The sequence below is a fragment of the Halyomorpha halys genome, unplaced genomic scaffold (assembly GCF_000696795.3).
Source record: "Halyomorpha halys isolate HHAL.00 unplaced genomic scaffold, Hhal_1.1 Scaffold185.1, whole genome shotgun sequence".
Classification (NCBI taxonomy): Eukaryota; Metazoa; Arthropoda; class Insecta; order Hemiptera; family Pentatomidae; genus Halyomorpha; species Halyomorpha halys.
The window spans coordinates 1130196-1142695 of record NW_027106126.1 but is presented as its reverse complement, the minus strand read 5'-3'; the positions used below and the strand labels follow the sequence as shown (position 1 = coordinate 1142695).

Below are 12500 nucleotides of genomic sequence, written 5' to 3'. Positions count from 1 at the left end.
TACTTAACCTAGGAAATTATATATATTCAATTCACAATTTATCTTGGATTGCCTTACGGCATCATGAGATAAGAACAGCTTGGTCCGCTGAAGGCGGTTTGACATTAAGTGGCTTGATAGGCAGGGGTTAACATGGAATGGTCCATATGGGATTCTTTAAGACCCTTATTTATAGGCCTAGTGCATACGGCTGTGACCAAGATGGGTCTTATCTGCTTGAGAGAGTTTCGTTCTTTATTTTGGCATCGTTTATTTATTATTTTATCGACATTGACAAGTAATATGCTTAAAAATTAATAATATTTTTATATAAAATACAATAATATATAAATTTGAGAGCTTCGGTGAGTCTCAAAGTGCTCTGGTGGATTGTAGTTGAACTTCTTGCTTCTCTCGCTACAAGGTCTTTATAGATGAGTTTATTTGTGAAGTAATAAGGAGCATCAAAGATTTTAGATTGTAAGGATTAAATACATTATAAATATAGTTAAGGAATAGGATAACTTTGCGAGGGAGCTGTAGTCCACAATTTAAATTCCAATGATATACAATAATACCCTTACTATTGTATTTTTTGTATGAAGAGAATTACTTAGTGGAGCAATTTATTAAATTATTAGCTAACTCTTTCCTTGAGAATAGCAACATATTTCTCAAAATTTTTCAAAAATAATTAATTTTAGTCATATTCTTTATTATCCCAAATTAACATCGAAAGTAATTAATAAAGACTAATCAATTAAGTTTTAAAAATATTAAGTACCATGAAGTTCCATTAGGAATCCCAAACTATTTTTCCTGCTTGTTTTTGAGTACTGATAAAGGTGAATTTCACCTTTAATGTTTGTTTTCTTTTTATCTACGCGCAAAAATAAATGAAAATTCATGTTTTCTTTTCTTTTATAGTACTACTATCAAAATAAATACATAATAATTATTAAATCAATAATAATTAATGTAATTAAGTTTCGCATCTTTGTAAGTTTGAATTTGATTATTCAATATTTCTTAAGTCAGAGGGCCAGGGTATAAAAAAACAAAACAAATTCGTTGAAAAGTTAAAAAAAATAATCACTTGCAGTTCTTTTTCCATTGTTTTATCTTGAACCCAAATACCATTTTGGATATTTTCTCATTGCAGTTATCTGATGTTAATTTGCATGTTGTCATTTTGAAAACTTTTTAATGCAATATTGCCCAGACACATGTGCTTCCTTTTTTTTATCTAGTTGTTCCTAATAGATCACTATAAGAAATATTCATTTACATAACAAATTATTTCTATATTCATTACTAAGGCTTTTTTTAAATAAACAAAAAATCACATCTGATTCACTCCATGGGGAGGGTACTGAAAAGACATCAACCAAGTTTTTAAGGGAGGGGAAAAAATGTGTCTTTATTCAAAAAGTCCTTTTAATGATTCTGATTCTGTTTCTAAATATTCCTCTTGGTTTAGTTGTGTACAATGTGGACACAAAAGCTAAAATTTGCACAAGAGACAGAAACGTTGTCTTTTGTGATTGATTTTTTATATGGAATGTATTTTTCTCTACACGTATCTAAATTATCAAGAAAATCTTTCAATCAATCGAACCTAAATGGTAAAATTACTTATTTTTTAAATGGTTTTATGTATCGGTTTTTGGTTGATTTTTTTAATTAGTAAATTTTATCTTTGTTGGATGTTTTATTCTACTTTACCAACCAATAAAGATGGATTTCAAATTTTATATTCAGTAAAAAAAAATATATGGAATATATTTTATGGATTTAAATTTATGTTTAAATTTTACGAATTAGCATTAATATCTAATCTAATTTAGATTCTTTCATTATTATGGTCAACATACAACACAATTCCTTTACGTCAATAGCTTAATTATATAATTGAAATATGTACTTATACAAACGATGAATAGTTCAAAACTTGGTTAGAAAGCATAATATCTCAGGGAAGTTATAACACAAGGAAAGGAATGTCAGAATATTCATTCAACCACCAGGTTTTCCCCCAAACCTAGAAATTAGTTCCCTTAATGTTATTTTTTCAATCGAATATATAAAAGCTGTATGCAGTACATCCTATGAATGTCCAAAGGAAAATTGTCATTAGGAAATATTAGAAACATTATTTCGATATATAAATAAAGTATTTAATATGTATTATACAATATAAAAATAATATATAATATTACTAATAAAACCCAAAGTATTTTCTCTAGAAATGGATTATCCTGATCCCTTTTAGGACTATATATTAACTAACAGTGTATGTATGCTTGTATTTCACCTAACTAATCCTAATATAATTAATAATTAATGAAGAACTTGCTATTTATAAGGTAAGCGATATTATTTCTAGTAATAGAATTATTAATCTTAATATTATTAATAATAATATTACTGTTATGATATTGATAATGGAATTAATAATAATGATGTTGATATTACTCAAACCAATTAGTATTATGAACTATAACCACTTTGATGGAAATATTCACTGTTGGACTGAAGCTTAGCGATAATCTATTTTTCAATGGATGAATGATATGTTCAATTGGTAATCACAGTTTATCCCGTCCTTAATGGGGAATTATTAAGATCTTATGCTTTTAGTTTTTATTATCTCTTATCATCTTGTGTTATTTATTATTAGATAGGATAATATCTATGTGAGTATTATTTTCTTTTTCCATCTTTTTTTCTACGAGTTTATTATGTAAACAGTTGAACATATTTATATAATTTAATTTAATTTATCGAATGTCATTCTTCCTTGCCGCTTAGTAATATAAGTTTCGAAAGAAGCATAGATTTGCATGCCAAGTCTACCGGTAGAAATCGAATTGTGAGATATGCCTTCATCTCAAAACCTCTCACCTCTCCTGGAATAATCACATTTCGCAAATCACACGCAATATAATATAAAACTATATATAACTGTTATATATCTATTACAGTCCTCAAACAATTTCTAAGATTCCGTAATTCCGTTCCTCAGTACAGCCGTCAGCTGCTAGTATCCCCTCTCGTCTTCCGCCACTTCGACTACGGTTCCTTAGTCTATGAAGGGGTATCTGCAGGACTAGAGTTGTGACTGAAGAGACTCATGAATTGCTTTGTATGATTTATCTCTGGGTTTCCAAGGTGCTCTAAAGTCTCCCGCTGGTATATCGAGTTGAAGTGGCTCCCCCCGAAAGCAATACCTCCTTTGCGTTTTCCTATTCCAAGTTCTTAAAATCAAAAACCTACCTATATCCTTGATCTTCTCCTTCTTCGTTCATCCATCCACTCATTAAACACCAAATCCCAATCGATTGATTTATATATGCCCTCCTATTGAACCGCTTTCTTCATCAAATCCTTCGTCATACTTGCAACCTACTTCCTTCAGGAATTCTCTTCCCATCTCCATTCGCCAATCCTCATCCATTCTTTTTTTAAACAACACCTATTCCTTCACATATTGCCTAACCAAACGTCCGCATCATTGTAATGAAATAAATAGGCATATATTGATTAACATTATAAACAGTAGTTAAGCCAATATCCCAATGTAATTTCGTTTTACTTACTGGAAACTTGTAAATGCTTGTCACACAAAAAAACCTTAATGTAAGAACCGTGTATTTATTTTTAAGGGATATATGTCCCAGAAGGAAATTAATATTTTTATTTCATTTCATCTCAAAATTTCACTGTCAGTATATCGATCTTGATTTAAGAAAAAAATTAGTTTTGCTTAGAAGTTCAAACCTCACATTTTCTCTCTTAAAAAACTGCAACAGATCGATTAGGTTAAATCTTCGGTTCGGTAGCAGACCATGGTGTTGGGGAGTTGTAAGCTTTAGGTCAAGTCTACGGCTAAGTTAAAGCACGATAGTGTTGTGCAAACTCCCTCTAGTTGTGGCTCTAATAAGCTTTCAAGGCTAGTGATTTACGGACCTAGGTTTGGCCAACTACCCTCCCACAATCTGATTAAACGCCTATTAATTAGGGAGACAGCTTAAAAGTTTTCTCTAAACTTAAAGCTGGGTTAGAACCAATATCAAAAAATTAAAAACTATTTGAAGACTAAAGAGTAAAAAAGAGGTGACTATTTTTTTTTCATTTTTTCTGATTTTTCATGGCGAACATGATGTTAAAGTCAAATAAAAAAAAAACTAGCTCAATATCGCTGTGAACATGTATCAAGTGCAAATAATAGACCTTTCGGGTCCACTGTTGGAAGTTAGTATTTGAAAGCAGGGAGTGGTTTTCATATGTTCATTTGGCATTGCATTTCGAAATTATAGGCCAAACGAAGAGGTGCGGTATGATTCCACAGTTAATAAAAGAACATTAAATTATATGTGGAATGAGTCTCCTAATATTATAAATTCGGTCAGACTCAACGTTGCGAAAACAACGATAACGTAGTCTGTAAATTCAATATTGAGATTTTAAAACGTTTGCTTAAACGTATTCATCCTGTTTAAAAAAGTTCATATTTATGGCTTATTAACGGTATACATGATATACATTATTTTTATATAGAATTTGAGATTTATGTGAGCTCTTCGACATCATTTTGTTGACGAAAGTGCGCAAATGTACCAACGATTGTTCGAAACTAACCGATTGCACATCTAAACAGGTCAATCGATGAACATTTACTCCTAGAAAGAACATTTAATTTCAACATAAATATTGAAAATTTTCCAGAATGGATGATAAGAATAGTGTTGAAGTGAATAAAGTTTAATCTCTAATAGTGTTATTATGAACAAATTACGTAAATATGAATAACACTGTGATCAGGCACTCAGAATATTGCTAGGTTTTGGCAGAGTAAACTGTATCTCTAATCTTAAAAAAAAAGACAGATCAATGATTGGTAATCATTAACATACTTAAAAGCTTATGGGGTATTTAATGTACTAGTTTAATCGTTATATTGCACTTGAAGATTATAAATGATTTTTGAACGATATCAATCTTTAGATATTTTCATTTGATTCACTTTTTAGCGCGAAAGGGTGCAAAAAATATTTATTCATATGGTATTTGATTTGTACCATGGACTAAGGAACTATTTTTCTGCCAAGTTAGGCTATAATGTTTACCAAATTTTATGGTTAAAATCATTTAATATTATTTGCTCTTCATTTGATATTACACTTATATTATTATTCTGTTTATATGATTTGTGATTTCAGTATCCTGCACTAAAATAATAGTTTTTTTTTTAACTTGAATTTTGAGTAATGACAATTTAATACATGTCTTATTGATCTTAGTTAAGCTTGGATGATTTTTAAAAAACGTTATAGTTACTTTAATATATTGCATTTTATTTTGTTGACACAGTTCCATTTTTTAATGAACATAATTAAGCCAATTCGTTTATGATAGCTTAGGAAAAATGAATATTGAGAGCTCTTATATTTGTTCAGCTTAAATATCTTGCTTCTGAAAATCTTAAGATGAAATATCCTTATCCCACTTAGTTCAATAAAAAATATTTTTGGTAAATAACTGGGTGACGGTGTTATACTATAACGTAAATAACAATAAACATTTAAATCTTTGAGCGCATTTAAATTTAACTTGTTTAATCACTCCTTTATTAACAATTAACCAACCAAGGAATTATATTTTCTGGATCTACTTCAAAACCATACATATCTGTCTCTTTCTCGCTTTTTTTTTTTTTTATATATATATATAGTTTCTTACATGTGTCTATTGGCGCGCAATTGAATGCGTTTGTGTTTTTTTTTTTTTCATGAAGACAAGAGAATCTTCAAAAATACAAGACTATGTCCTTACCTAGTCATAGGGATTCTTAAAATCTAGTGCTATGACTAAATCAAACTTCTTACACCTGTTATTTCCTCTCAATGGGACCACCCTAAAGAATTAATTAATGGAGGGAAACGAGTGTACATCGCCTAATGATTGTCTTGTTCTCAAGCCCCCTTGCTCTTTCGTTCTCAACCTCTTCAAATCAATTTTTACGAATTCCTTCTCCTCTCCCTCAATTTTTCTGCTGTTTTTTCAACTCAGTATTCAGCAGTATTGCCCAATTTGAATCAAAACTAGAAGGCTCAGAAACACCCGTGTTCAGTCACGTAATGACCAACCTCACCATGCCGGTGACCGTACCACAATTCATTTAAGACTTTAACCAATATGCCTTTCTTCCTTTACCTGCCACATCCCAACGCTAATACAAACGGATGAGGTTTATGTTCTGTTCTTCTCTTCTTGAGCTCCAACAACAAGATCTGATCCTCTTCGACATAATACATGATAATACGGATGTCATTTTAGCTGCTTTGGCTTTGATATACTACAGGTGAGCAATTAACTGGAGACGTACACCACTAATAACCCCCAAGTATTGCAAATATGGTTGAGAATCGATCTCTTGTGCACACACTGTGACAGTCTTAGTTCACGTTGCTAGTAGCAATACATAGCGGGTCAGTCTTGAGATAGGTAAGTTTCCTGTAGAAGACAGCTAAACTTGGATTGCAGCGTCTGCATGCTTGACAAATATGGTTAGTTTTTCAACATGACACTCCAAAGAAGAAGCCCCAAGACGGAACCATGTAGGACCCCTTCAGTGAGTGACCCTATGTCTCCTTAACACAAGGAACCTATTCCTGAAGTAGTCTGTTAATGGCCTCGTACGATAGGAAGGCATCGAGCATTCTATTTGCAGTCCTATCACACCATGTTAAAAGCACTTTTCACTTTTAGATATAAAATAGAAATATGATTGCAACATAACGGTTTGCACCCCTCCTCCATCTCACTCCTGAAATTGCTTCTGTGGCAGTTTCAATCATCAGTTTAATAGCATTAATCTTAGATAGCTTTTTCCGAAATTTTTATTATGTCATGTTTTAAGACTTTATTTCACTTGAATAATAAAAGCTTCAACAATTTAGGAATAATGGGTTGGATTCACTGACCCAGTTTTCATTTTGTGCTAAAATAAAGGTTTCCAATAACATTTGGTTTAACTAAAATGAAAAAGTCACAAATTTAACAGATACTACATTGAGATCATATCGACGGTCCAATGCCATAGTGGTATATATGAACATTTTGTTTGAAATATAATTTTAGATTTTTAATTAGATCTCTCACATATTCAATTTAGTCTTGCGAAGAGGAAAGAAAATCATGCACCCCAATCCAAGATATCAAAATTTGTAGATATCCCACTTTGGTTTTATACCGACGATATTCAATGTGATTTTTATCAGGAACATTGTAGTGTAATGTTAGTTTCACTGAGCTTACCTTATACCACTCTTCCGATACAGACTGAAGAAAAGCACATCCACAATGGTTTCTGAGAATAATTAGCATTAAGCCGCTACATTATTAATGTCGAGGGAAATTGCCAGAAGAGTCACTGTGAGACATGGAATTGATAGCAGCAGTGTATGGTTTAGCAGCCCTATACTACTGGTTCCTTCTAGCGATGCTTAAGACAACGCTCTGCATTAAACATAGCTCGGCTTTGATCTGGATTTCCGTGTCACATTATTTATTCGTTTTTATTCATTATTCACACGACTGTTGTTCCGAGGCCTTCATCTTGCACCTCAGTATAGAGGTTTTATTAGGTGGTGTTTCTGGCTATAAAAATGTTACGGTTATGGTCATGTCGGGTGATTAATACTTCCAGTACATTTTTTAGATACGATGGAGGATAATACTTTGCAATAAACGAATGATTTTAACATCTCGAAAAAGGTATTCAGAAGAATATTAGTTTAAAAGAATATTGTTTAATTTAATCTTACATTGCAAAATTAATTCAGACGAACCTCTCCATGCAATATTGGTTGAAGATTTATGGTTGCCAAATGGTTCCATATCCATTTCGCTTCAAGGTAACGCTCAATAAACATGAACTTCCTATACGGTACTGTTGTAAATCGTTCACTTCTTTTTTCTGTTCTACTGGACTTCTTAATATTCTTTAAAAGCAGTTTGAGGGAGCATTAACTTTTCCTACTAATTAAGTGTTGGCTACTGATAAGGTAAAAGTAGATTCAGAGGTGAACAGAAATAGAATGAATTTTACTTTTTATAATTTCACTGGACGAAACTTTGAAACCATATTTTCGATTTTGAGGTACTTTCAAAGTAGGTAAGAAGAAAAAAAACACTAACTCACCTATAAAAGCTTAACACATAGGAAATCATTCAGTTGATTTTTTGCTGTATCACAAGAGAGATAGTAAAATTTATTAGGAGTGGTGGTAGGAAGAGAAGAAGTATTTGCTATGTCCCATATAAAAAGTGGCTTTTAAGAACCTACTGTTTATGTAATGTTTCTATTAATGAAAACAAATTTCTGGGAAGCCCCAGAGTGTTTCCTCTAAAAAATGAATAAGGGCGTGTTTCTACCTTAACAGCTGGCTCCTTCATGATTTTCTTTTACAAGCCATCAGTTTTTCTTATAATATTGCAAAGTGAGAATTTACCATAACTCCAATTAAATCTGATTTGCAGTAAAACCTCTTCAAGAAAAATAAGTAACTGCTTTTTAGATGTTGCCATTTGATGATCGAAACTTTTAAACCTTCTATTATTTTTTAGACCATGGGGGAAAACTTGATACATCATTTATGTAGGATCATATTAAAAGAACTGTTAATAAATTCCTATTATTTTTGTTAAAAAATTAACCACTTACTTAGCATTTTTGTTTATTTCATTTGTTCCATCTTTAAATATTGTGATATTGATCTACTTTAGGGAAAAATTACTCTACTTTTCTACTGATTATAGAATCATGTCCAATAAGTTCATAATGAACAACTAAAATAAAATAACTATTAAATAGCACAGAGGTAAGTTTTCATTTCCTCTATTTGTCATAATATATATTTTATATCATTGAAATATAATAAGAAAATTAAGAGGAATCAGTCAAAATAAAATTAGGAATTAAAAGGAAAAATAAATGAAATAATAAAAAATAATAGAAATATGTATATTAGAATTTATATAAGAAATAGAGAGCAAATAAGTACCTATAATATAATTTTATATAATTATTGAAATTTCATATGTTTATTTATGATAATAATATTCCTTAAGAATTTCTTTAAACCTGTTGTAGTATATGATTGATTAAAAAGAAACTCTACATACTTGCACATTACTTAATAAATAGAGATCATTTAATTAATATTTTTCATACCATGAATGAATTAATTAATAATAACTGTAATATAAGGAAAACATAACATTATTTTGAGTATAAAGTAAAAAATAAAAAAAATAACACATTACACAATCTTCAAAGTACTAAAAAATTTTCAAAATATACACTATTATGCGATTATCTATAAAATTATCACTTCATTACTTTTCATACTTCATCTATTAATACCTATTGATATTTGAGATGTCACTGTAGGTAAAAAAACTGAAGTCAAATAGTCCATTATATGACAAATTTAAATAAAAGAAAAATGTTTTTATGACATGATTGGCAGTTAAATTAAAATAAATATATACATAAAATTAACCTAAAAGTGTTCAATTTTCATAGTTTTGCTTTAAGTGCTTCCATTTTTTTGCTAGCCTGTTCCTGTAACACTGATAGCTTCATTGCTAATCCCATGTTTCCACTAATTTTCACTTTTCCTTGAAAAAATGCTTTCTGGGGGTTTAGTTTACCCATCATTAAGTCGACAACATCCGCATCTTTCATAACTAAGGTGACATCTGCTTTTTCTTTTCCATTGAACTTTACTTTGCCTTTCCCATCCCTCACATCCAAAATCCAAATTCCATCTTTACCATCTTCATTCTTGACCTTGAAGCAGTAAATACCTTTGATAGTAGCTGCCAGTCCTTTGTCATCTTCCTGCATAGCTTTCTCAAGAAGCCTGAAAACAGCTGTAGATTTAAAATCTACTGGATCTTCAACTGCACTGACTAGACTCATGGAAATGTCTGACTGTCTCATGTTTGTCATCAGCTCTAGTCTATGAAAATTAGACTTTTGGAAAATTGACTGTTGGATCCTAATATACTACCCTAATGCACAACCAGGAAGGGAACTGTAGACTGAAATGCTAAATTAGCAGAATTAGTTTTATAAATAATCTTATCTCCATATGTTGAAGCCATTAAAAGCACTCAATAAAAGTTAATAATGTATGTTTTTTCATAGTTTTTTTTATATCAGTCTTGTAGACCTTTGTTCTACCGGCCTTGTTGATTGATCTTTGTCCCACTTCTCTTTACCTTTGACAGTAACCTTATAATTTGCTGCATGCACCTTTGGGATATCATTGTTTATTAATTTTATCTATCTAGCTCTGGCTCTCTTACTAGCTAATGTTATATTTATGGTTGCATAGACACCCACAGTTTGAGAGTTTCATATTTTGTGTTCTGCTTGTATTAACCGTCTAGCATTCGTATTGTAAGATACTCAGTGAGTAAATTTTTTTTTTGCCCATCAACTCTATATTTTTGTAATAAATAGACAGTTCAAGTTTTTTACTTATCAAAACTGTGAAATAAATTACTGAAAAAAGAAAGCATTTGTAATATTCCTTTTGTTGGTTGCTAGTTTAATTGGTAATACAACATTTAAATGTTTCATTTTATTCTATTGCATTGGAGTCATAAGTTAGGAATAATTCCTAACTTATCTGGTTCTTAGTCCAAATCATATTTTATCTTGCTTTGAATAATAATCCAATGTGATGCTTCTTTTTCATGAAGAAGTTTTTTTTTTTGTCATTAGATTTTGAATAAAATCCAGACAATTCCTAAAAAAAAGTAAACTTTAGGGTATCTGATAAATATTACAGATATAAATGATAATCTAACTTTGTTCCTAAAGCACTTGAAAAAAGGGTGTCTAGTTAGTAAAAAATGAATTAACTATATTTTAGTGGATGTTTTGAGCTGCACTAATTAAATATTTACAATTTAGATTAAGATAGAGAGAAGAAAAAAAAGGTCCAACTTTAATCAATACATAAAAAATTAGATTAAATTACATATTTGGGGAATGATGCAGAGCTTAGAAGCCCTAAAAATTATTGTTTTAGACTTTTCTACAACATATTTCATGAATTCAGTATTAATTTAAATGAATAAATAGAAATATTTAATTAGTGACTTTAAACAAATGAACGAAATATTGTGAAAAAAACAAATAGAACATCCCAAAATAGTCTTCATCATTGATGTATTTATATAACGTGAGGGCCATGCATGTTGGGGCGAGGATCCCATGGTGCCTGGTTCGGAACATTGTTGGTTTAATTTCCATCAGAGGCAGTTAAAATTTACTTCTCAGTGGTCCCAAGAAATAAATCTTAACTCTTCCACTATTGTCAGTATGAGACAACCTCTAGCTAGCCCACAAGGTTTGGCAAATTGGACCACTAGCTCTACTTGCCAGATTAGGTCTCCCAGTATAATAGACCAGTCTTAATAATAGTCTATTTAAATTTAATGTTTTTTTACTATTAAAGAAGTGTTTAAAAATCTGATAATGTTTTTCCTTTATGTAAGTCAAAATGGGATTAATATAGGTTAGAAGAAAACATGAAAATGGTTCTTTGTTGAATTGTAACAGCCATTAAATGAAGATCACCTTTTAAAGGTGATACTCAATAATTAATACAGATATTTAAAAGACATTGTGATCACACTCAATACTTATATTTTACAGTTCAATAAATTAATACTTAATTGCTATTTTTACTTATAAAAACTGAAAAGTTCACTTTTTTTACTCCTGCTAGATTTGAAATTTATTTAGTACAAGATGTTTTCCTTATCTTCTTTTAAAAATTGGGTAAAAGTGATTTGTAGACGGTGCTACTGCTGTAGAATTAATATCCTCTAAAACTCAAGTCTATTTAATTTATTGAATTTGTCTGAGTGAATATCTAGTTCATTCCATTCAGTAATTAATTGTATTGCTATTTTGGAAGATGGCTTTAACATCTCTATTTTTTTAAATATAAGTTAAACCTGAGAAGTGAACCTTTTCTTGAAAGAGACCATCAAAATCCAGTATCAAGTAAAATTTATAGAGAGGTGTAGATAGTTGACCGTAGATTAATGATTGGAGAAGTTTGTTGGGGGGTGCGGTCAGCAAAGAACAACATAAATAAACAAAACAATAATTATTTATTTTATGACGTTTCTACAGTTTTAGGCCTACCTTCTACGTCATAACCCCTGATGAAACGAAACGTCAGCATAAAATAAATAAATATTGTTTTGTTTATTTATGTTGTTCTTTGCTGACCGCACCCCCCCCCCCTCGACAAACTTCTCCAATCAAAATTTATAGAAACATGTCCATGATGTTCGTTGATGATAAAGAAAATTGTAAGAATTATAAATCTCTTCTCAAGGATCATATTTCTTTTTTGGATATACCATATTCTCTTTCCTTGCTCTCTCTCTCTCTCTCTCTCTCTCTCTATATATATATATATATA

General features: G+C 30.6%; 1 pseudogene; it reads right to left on the bottom strand.

Moving 5' to 3' along the window:
• Nucleotides 1-9565: 9565 nt before the first annotated feature.
• On the bottom strand, nt 9566-9991 carry LOC106679218 (sterol carrier protein 2 pseudogene; annotated as a pseudogene).
• Between the last annotated feature and the right edge of the window lie 2509 nt (nt 9992-12500).